A 10,369-nucleotide genomic window follows, 5' to 3' on the forward strand; every position below is an offset into this window, starting at 1 on the left:
TTCTAATATGATACCTAAAAAACAAAGCTAGCACATGTAGAATAACACCTAGAATATGCTAGAACATTCACCCTTCAGGAGTCACTTTACATTCAGGACAGAAGCCCTATTTGTAGAAGAAGATAATGATTCTATTTCAATGAAAGAACATCAACCACAGAGGCAGATGCTGTCTTATTTATTCTCTCACGTAAACAGGAAATATCTGCGCCTTGTATGTTTCTTAAAAAAGAGTGATATGTCAGCAAGTCGGGTTCTATGTCTTCTGCAGATTGCTTTGTTGCCAGGCAGAAAGTTAATGCTGATGAATTAAAGCTAATTACTTGATTAATACAAAAATACACTATGTTGCCAAAAGTATTCGCTCTTCTGCCTTCACACGCACATGAACATGAGTGACATCCCATTCTTAATCCATAGGGTTTAATATGATGTCGGCCCACCCTTTGCAGCTATAACAGCTTCAACTCTTCTAGGAAGGCTTTCCACAAGGTTTAGGAGTGTGTTTAGGGGAATTTTTGACAGTTCTTCCAGAAGCGCATTTGTGAGGTCAGACACTGATGTTGGACAAGAAGGCCTGGCTCACAGTTTGCATTCTAATTCATCCCAAAGGTGTTCTATCGGGTTGAGGTCAGGACTCTGTTGGAGAGCTAATCTAAAGGCCACATGAAGTTTGGAGGTCTGCAGCGATTGACTCTGCAGAAAGTTGGCGACCTCTGCGCACTATGCGCCTCAGTGTCCTCTGACCCCTCTCTGTCATTTTCCGTGGCCTACCACTTCGTGGCTGAGTTGCTGTCGTTCCCAATCGCTTCCACTTTGTTATAATACCACTGACAGTTGACTGTGGAATATTTAGTAGCGAGGAAATTTCACGACTGGACTTGTTGCACAGGTGGCGTCCTGTCACGGTACCACGCTGGAATTCACTGAGCTCCTGAGAGCTCCTGACCCATTCTTTCACAAATGTTTGTAGAAGCAGTCTGCATGCCTAGGTGCTTGGGTTTATACACCTGTGGCCATGGAAGAGATTGGAACACCTGAATTCAATGATTTGGATGGGTGAGTGAATACTTTTGGCAATATAGTGTAGCTAACCTTATAATGAGGATATAAGATTTCTTTTTCACATTTCCGCACCATCATATAAACACAAGTGTGTGGGCCAAGACTGCTTAAACAGTGGAGGCATCTTCGACAGAAAGGTCCAGGTGGGACTCAAATGGTCAATCAGTTTTGCTGTACAAATGCGTATAATAATCAAGGTCCATATTCTTGTTGCTGGGACCAGCCATACAGCGAGTCAGGCACAGCATTAACAGTTTCCACTGGCTCACAATCAATTTTCCATTTCATCCCAAAGGTGTTGAGTGGGGTTTAGGTCAGGGCTCTGTGCAGACCACTGGAGTTCCTCCACACCAAACTGGTCAAACCATGTCTTTAAGGAGCTCGCTTTGTGCACAGGGGCTCAGTCACGCTGGAACAGGAAAGGCTCTTCCACAAAGTATATAATTAATATAAAGGAAGTATATAATTGTGTAAAATGTGTGCTGTAGCATTAACGTCACCCTTCACTGGAACTAAGGGGCCCAAACAGCCCCAGCCCCAGCCCATTATCCCTCCTCCACCAAACTTTCCTGTTGGCACTATTCATTCTGGCAAGTGGCATTCTCCTGGCATCCACCCAACCCAGGCTCATCCGTCAGACTGCCAGATAGTGAAGCGTGATTCATCACTCCAGAGAACATGTTTCCACTGCTCCAGAGGCCAGTGGCAGCATGCTTTACACCATTCCAGCCAACGCTTGGCATTGCGCATAGTGATCTTAGGCTTGTGTGCAGCTGCTCGGCCATTGAAAACCATTTCGTGAAGCTCCTGACACACAGTTCTTGTGCTGGTGTTGCTTCCAGAGGCAGTTTGGAGCTCTGTAGTGAGTGATGCAGCAGAGAATACAAGATTTTTACATTCTACATGCTTCGGCACTCGATGGCTCCACTCTGTGAGTTTGTGAGGTCTACGGCTTTGTGGCTGAGATAATGTTGTTCCTGGGAATGTACATTTCACAATAATAGCACTTATAGTTGAGAGGGGCAGATCTAGCAGGGCAGAAATTTCATGAACTGACTCATGGCAATGGTGTCATCTTATGACAGTGCCATGTTTAAAGGCAGTGTGCTTTTCAGTATTAGCCATTCTACTGCCAATATGTGTGTAAGGAGCGTTCATGGTTATGTGCTTGGCTTTATACACGTGTTAGCAAGGGGTTTGGCTGAAACACCTGACCTAAATAAATAGGTGGTGTGTCTGCATAATTTTGGCCACATAGTGTATAAGTGTAACACTGACCTTCCAGAACCTGACAAACACCTTCTTCTCTGCTAAGAGAAGAGCTAATGCAACATGATTCTGCAGAGCTGTTTCCTTTATTTCATTCCCTTCTTTCTGAGTAGCTTGTACTGCTTTAAAAGAGGCATTCAGATGTTTTTTTCTGAAACTCCTGAAAGTCCTTTATGTTTCCTTCTCTCTACTGTAAATGCCATAACCAGAAAAAAATGACCCCAAATACCTTTTTTTCAGCCTGTATGAGAGTTAGTTTTTGATTTAGCATAACTCAAATGTGTTGCAGTCCCACACATCTAATGAATGGTTCCAATCTAGGTAGGTAACGTACAAAGAGAGTTTTTGGGCAATTGTCATTAGAATCACACAGCAAAACTTTCCTCGGGCAGCAAAACTGCACCTGCCAAATTGGCTGAGACTTTATCAGAACAATCACTAGAACCAGGAGTGCTACAGGGATGCTGAAACACATGAAGTTTGCACTATACCCATGATTGTTGCCGTGGCAATATGTGAACACTGGGGGGTCAGAGTTGGGGGACGGCTGGGGTTGGTGGTAATAGTCATTAACTCATAGTCAAGCAAGATTTAGATTATCTTTATTGTCTCACCAGGGGAAGTTTTTTTGGGCAACCCAAGACTGCATGTTATAAAAGACCCACTAGACATGCACATAGACCAGACATACAACCTCACAACCTCATGTTAGCAGATTCACTGAATTAATTTTGGACAAAATGCACGAAAATACATGTGAATGTCATCAACAAAGTGTGGCTTTTGAAACAAAACCTTGTCTCCAAAATGATATCTTTCCTCCAATATATAATTTGCACTTTTCTATTGGTGCATTTGTGGTGAAATTTTGACTCAATGTAAAGAGCAGCTGGATATTTTAAATTGCCTAAAAAGATAGAAAATAATAGGCCAGCGGTTCCTGTGACTGGCATGACATGGTAAACCAGTTACATGTGATGTCAAGGACTGTTGATATACAAAACTGAAAGAAGGACTGACTCTTTTGGCTGATTCCCATAACTCATCTGTTAATGATAAGATTATCTAGGGAATATGCAATGTCGGGACCCCCCCCACAATTTTCTTAATTTTTATTGTGTTTTATTTAGTTCTTGTCACTGTGCACTGTAATCCTCATTATAAATAATTGCAGTATACTTCGTCGGGGAACACACATCAGGAATGTACTGCTCACTCAGGCATTTAGGCATCTAGTGCAGCGAGAGGGTCCTGTACAATCAAGTGCATTGTAAGAGCCATGTGTACAGCCATGTTTCATGGGGGCCGAAAAGATCAGCGGACAAACCCAATAAAGTTAATGTAACAGCCAGTGCAGTAGCCGAACCATTGTCTCCAAGCTACATCAAACTGGAAAATAAGGAGGGTCAGGTTGAACCAGAGCAAGATCAGCCTGTTAAAGCTACGGAGGCCACAGGCACCACCTACGTCAGCCACCTCTCCCTACGCCGTCAGGCAAAGCTACAGGCCCTGATTGGAAAAAAATGTATCGTAGACTGCTCATTTGAGGGTGTAGCCACAAAAGCATTGTGGGATACTGGGTCACAGGTCACCATTATCAATGACCGGTGGAGAAAGGCGTCCTTCTCTCACATCATGTTACATAATATGGGTGTTTGTTTTTGGTGAAAAGGAGACCCTCATTGGAAGGGCAGCAAACCAAACACCCATACCCTTTTCAGGCTGGGTAGAGCTTAGGTTCCAGCTTTGTTCAAACAGTAGCCTCAGTCCAGAGCTGTTAGTACCAGTGCTAGTTTCTAACGAGCCAGGAGTTGCAGAACCACCAATCATTGGCTACAATGTGATCGAGCACTTGATGATAAATGGCGCAGAACGTCTGCCAGACGTCACTGCCAAAGTGGTGAGTGATGCTTTTTCCATTGACTCCAAAAAGGCAGAGTTGCTGTTGCAGCTTGTATGTGATAGGGAACAGGATGAGAAGGAGGGAGTTGTAAAAGTTGGACGGGGGAAGACAGTAATTCCAGCAGGCCAGATGAGAGAAGTCAAATGTGGTGTGAGAACAGCTCCCCTTCTCACCAAACAGGAAGTCCTGTTTGAGCCGGTAGAGACCTTTAAGTGGCCAGATGGAATTAGCATTATGGAGACAGTTGTTTATCTGCAAAAAGGGAACTGGTCTAAGGTTGCCATTCCAGTCACAAACACTAGCAACCACAATATTATACTCACCCCTCGCACAGTTCTGGGCCATTTTCAGAAAATCAAAGCAATGTATCCAGTGGACGCAAAATCAGTCAGAGTGGAGCCACCTGACACTCTTGATGGGGTGCAGCACACTCCAGAGCAGAATACTGAAAGCCTGGGAGAAGAATGTAGAACAGCTAAGGTCCCTACAAAGCCAAAGGTGCCTACAAAAGAAGAACTGTGGGACCCACCTGTAGCTATTGACCACTTGACACCTGAACAACAGAGGCAGGTGAGGAAAATGCTAAGGGAGGAGTGTAGGGCTTTCTCCAGGAATGAAAATGACATTGGATGCATCCCATCCCTACAGCTGGAGATCAGGCTCAAGGACACCACCCCTGTAAGGCGTACATATACTTCTGTACCTAAACCCCTGCTCAAAGAGGTTAAAGAGTACTTAGAGGATTTACTAAACAAGGGTTGGATTAAAAAGTCTAGGTCTCCATACTCATCCCTGGTTGTTTGTGTGCGCAAGAAAGATGGGAGTTTACGACTGTGTGTGGACTATTGTGTGCTTAACCAGAAGTCTATTCCAGACAGACATCTCATCCCTAGGGTGCAAGACATGCTCAACAGTCTCAGTGGTAGTGCATGGTTCTCTGTTCTGGATCAGGGCAAGGCCTACCATCAGGGCTTCCTTGAGGGCAAGAGCAGACCCCTCACAGCCTTCATTACACCCTGGGGCTTATATGAGTGGATCCGGATCCCATTTGGCCTGTCTTCGGCCCCAGCAGAGTTCCAGTGTAGTATGGAGGAGTGCCTCTCTGGCCTGAGAGATGAGACCTGCCAGCTATATCTGGATGATCTCATACACAGTAAAACATTTGAGAACCATCTCTGTGATGTAAGGGAGGTGTTGCGTCGTTACCAAGCACGTGGAGTGAAGCTTACTGCCAAAAAGTGTGAGGTGTTCAAAGATAGAGTGAAGTTCCTGGGTAGGATAGTATCAAAGGAGGGTTATACAATGGATCCGACCGAGCTTGCTCCAGTGCAGGCATTAAAAGATCGCAAACCGGAGACAGTGGGAGATGTGAGAAAACTGCTGGGATTCATTTCCTATTATCGCCCATATATCCCAAATTTTTTAAGAATTGCCACTCCTCTTTATAGCCTACTATCGTGTGGAAAGACATCTAAGAGCAGGAAATGTGACCAAGCTGTGAGTAAAGGTGGTGCAAAGCAGAAGAAAGTTGACCAGTTACCATCCCATCAGCGGGTCTCCTGGACAGGACAGCACCAGGAAGTCCTTTGCAAACTCATTGAATTTCTCCTTAAACCACCCCTCTTGGGCTATCCAGATTTTGAAAAGCCATTCGTGCTTCATTGTGATGCCTCTCAGGAAGGACTTGGTGCAGTACTGTACCAAAGGCAGCAAGGGAAGTTGAAAGTAATAGGCTATGGGTCAAGGACGCTAACTCCACCAGAGAAGAATTACCATCTTCACTCAGGAAAGTTGGAGTTCCTGGCTCTAAAATAGGCTATATGTGAGAGATTCAGAGAGTATTTATACTATGCACCTTCGTTTGTTGTCTATACAGACAACAATCCACTAACGTATATCCTGACCACAGCAAAGCTGAATGCCACCACGCACAGATGGGTGGCTGAGCTGGCTGACTTTAATTTTTCTATCAAGTATCATCCAGGTAAGACCAATGGAGATGCAGATGGCTTGTCACGCATGCCCGTGGACATGGAGCAGTACATGTGTTCATGCTCACAGGAAGTGCAGCCCAGGGTGATTACAACTTCAGCTCGAGTCCCAGGAGCACACTCCTTGGATGTGCCCTCTCACTATTGTAACAGCATGGGCAGAGGGCAATCAAGAGCGAACAGCCCCACCAATAGCACAGATTCCCTCAGAAGACATCAGAAAAGCCCAAGAGCTGGACCCAGTCAATAGCAAAGCGAGACAGTATGTCATGACAAAACACTGGCCAACCATGCAAGGGAAAAATTGGCGTAATGAGGCTGTAGTCCTGGACAGAGAGAGAAGCCGCCTGTATGTCGACAAGGACGGCATTCTGTATCGGAAGTCTGCAACCCGAAACCAGCTAGTATTACCCAAGAAGTTCCATCAGTTTATAAATAGGGAACTACACGAAGAAATGGGACACCTCGGGGTTGAACGAACACTAAACCTGATCCGAGACAGATTCTATTGGCCACACATGCAGAAAGATGTGGATCACTATGTTACCAGAGTATGCAGTTGCTTAAAACATAAACACCCACACAAACTAACACACACTAACACGTCAATATTGTCACCACTTATCCTTTCGATCTGGTGTCTATTGATTTTCTACACCTGGAACGCTGTGTCAGAGGATACGAGTACATATTGGTCATAATAGATCATTTTACTTGCTTCGCACAAGCGTATGCATGCACCAATAAATCAGCAAAAACCACAGCTGAAAAGATTTTTGGAGACTTTGTGCTGACGTTTGGATTCCCCACAAAACTCCATCATGATCAAGGCAAGGAGTTTGAGAACAAGTTGTTTGCCAAGGTGCAAGAATACAGTGGCATCCACGGTTCACGCACAACACCTTATCACCCTGCGGGCAACGGACAAGTAGAGAGGTTCAACCAAATGCTCCTCTCTATGCTCCGGAACCTGACTGAAGAGGCTAAGGCTGACTGGAAGAGCTCCCTCCCCAAAGTGGTCCATGCATACAACTGTACACACAGTGAGGCAACAGGGTTTGCACCATATTACCTCCTTTTTGGGAGAAATCCTCGACTCCCTGTAGACGTCATGTTTAGGGTTGCCACCTAGTGACAAGTGTGTGTTACATGATGAGTATGCTGACACGTGGAGACAGCGAATGGCAGAAGCTTATAAGCTGGCTTTGCAGACAGCTCAGCAGGAGCGTGATAAAACCAAAGAAAGGTATGATAGGAAGGTGCATGGAGCTGATTTACAACCAGGATACAGGGTGTTGATACACAACTTTGCTGAGAGAGGAGGCCCTGGGAAGCTCAGGCCTTACTGGGAGGAACAGTTTCATGTGGTAACTGAGAGAAAGCGTGAAGATGGTCCTGTGTATGTTGTACGACCAGAGAAAGGGTCCAGGTCAAACACGGGTTCTCCATCATAACCTCTTACTGCCCTGTGATTTCCTGCCAGTCAAGGAAAAAGAACCTGTGGAAGGCAGAGTAGAAGGCAAACAGAAGAAAAACAAAAGAAACCAGTGAAGAGCACGAAGTATGACAAAAGAGGGAAACAGGAAATAGCTGGGGATGTGACCAGTTCAGAGGATGAATTTGGCTGGGCAATTATTACCACAACACCAGTAATAACACCTGGCCAGGGTGAAAACAAGCAGAGTACAGAAGCTGTTGAAACCCAGCACATGCCCTCACCTCCTGGGGAGGAACCAGAGTTAAGCAGTCACCAAGAGTGTGAAGAATTTGATAATCCAAGCAGGGGGGAACAAGCCCACAAGTGTTAGAAGGCAGCTGATCCAGAATTGGTGGTAGAGCAAGAGGATGTTGCAGCAGAGCCGTGATGGTCTTCAGACGAAGCAGCTGATGAAGAGCCATGTGTACAGCCATGTTTCAGTGTTGAAATGTGCATTGTTTGTGCTTTCAGCTTGTGAAGATCGCAAGTAAACTCTTTAAAAATTCATGCGAATATGGAGGCTTCTCATTTCTCACGTGTGTAACACAAACATGGGTGCTGCTTTTCAGAGGACGGTTCTGGAAATTTTTTTCAGTCAAATGAAAGACGAGAAGTCATGCAGAAATTTCAATCATTCATAATCTGACAATGGATTATATAGGCCCTTCAGGACAAACACTATAAAGCTATGACTGTTTATATAGTAAAACCTTACCAAATATGGGTTTTCTAATATGATACCTAAAAAACAAAGCTAGCACATGTAGAATAACACCTAGAATATGCTAGAACATTCACCCTTCAGGAGTCACTTTACATTCAGGACAGAAGCCCTATTTGTAGAAGAAGATAATGATTCTATTTCAATAAAGGAACATCAACCACAGAGGCAGATGATGTCTTATTTATCTTCTCACGTAAACAGGAAATATCTGCGCCCTGTATGTTTCTTAAAAAAGAGTGATATGTCAGCGTGTCAGGTACTATGTCTTCTGCAGATCGCTTGCCAGAAAGTTAATGCTGATTGATTAAAGCTAATTACTTGATTAATACAAATATAGCTAATCTTATAATGAGGATATAAGATTTCTTTTTCACATTTCCACACCATCATATCCACACCATCATACAAACACAGTGTGTGGGAACAAGTGTGTGTGCTTGAACACTGGAAGCATCTTCGACAGAAAGGTCCGGGTGGGACTCAAATGGTCAATCAGTTTTGCGGTATGAATGCGTATAATAATCAAGTTCCATATTCTTGTTGCTGGGACCAGCCATACAGCGAGTCAGGCACAGCATTAACAGTTTCCACTGGCTCACAATCAACTTTCCATTTCATCCTAAAGGTGTTGAGTGGGGTTGAGGTCAGGGCCCTGTGCAGACCACTGGAGTTCCTCCACACCAAACTAGTCAAGCCATGTCTCTATGGAGCTCGCTTTGTGTACAGGGGCTCAGTCATGCTGGAACAGGAAACGCTCTTCCCCAAACTGCTAACACAAAGCTGGAAGCACATAACTATGTAAAATGTCTTTGTGTGCTGTAGCATTAACATCCCTCTTCACTGGAACTAAGGGTGCTGGGTGATGCTGTCTGACCGGATCTTTGAAGTTGAAGTATACCTATAATTGTTGCAGTGGCAATATGTGAACACTGGGGGGTCAGAAGTGGGGGACGGCTGGGGTTGGTGGTAATAGTTATTAACTCATAGTCAAGCTAGATTTAGATTAACTTTGTCTCACCAGGGGAAGTTTTTCTTGGGCAACCCAAGACTGCATATTATACAAGACCCACTAGACATGCACATGGACCAGACATACAACCTCACATTGATAAGGTATAAATAACATAACATGGAAAAAAGAGTCACACACTGAAATCTGTGCAAAAAACGTTCGACATTAAGGTTTTCACCCCTAATTCTGTTGCTAAAGGCCAAATAAGAGTTTGGTTTTACACTGTAATTGCTGTATAGCTATATTATATTCTAATAGTATAGGTTTAACTATATTGACAGTGAGTGGACACAGTGTTTAAAAACTCCAGCAGCACTGCTGTGTCCGATCCACTTGTACCAGCCCAACACACACTAACACACCACCACCACCTCAGTGTTACTGCAGTGCTGAGAATGATCCACCACCCAAATAGTACCTGCTCTGTGAGGGTCCATGGGGGTCCTGACCACTGAAGAACAGGGTAAAAGGGGGGCTAACAAAATATGCAGAGAAACAGATGGACTACAGTCTGTAATTGTAGAACTACAAAGTGCACCTATATAGTAAGTGGAGCTGATAAAATGGACAGTGAGCATAGAAACAAGGAGGTGGTCATAATGTTATGCCTGATCTATGTACAGTTGCTGAAAAGAAAATGAAGACAATGATTTACTTTTAAGCCTCTTAAAGCTGCAAACCAGATGTTTTCTTAAGTCAAAACTCAACATCATGGCACATTCTACTGGTCATTGCTTTTCTATATAGATTACACAATAATACCTGTCAATGGATAACCTTAAAGTAGCTGACCTCCCTAATAAGTAGAGCTGTTTGGATACTTTTGGACATACAAATTACTTCTTGATGTGGTTAACTAATTTTTATAATGATCTCTCTGTTATATAATATATAATATATAATGCTGCTCAGTAGCTGGTATACCAGA

Source organism: Colossoma macropomum, unplaced genomic scaffold, assembly GCF_904425465.1.
Source record: "Colossoma macropomum unplaced genomic scaffold, Colossoma_macropomum, whole genome shotgun sequence".
NCBI classification, from domain to species: domain Eukaryota; kingdom Metazoa; phylum Chordata; class Actinopteri; order Characiformes; family Serrasalmidae; genus Colossoma; species Colossoma macropomum.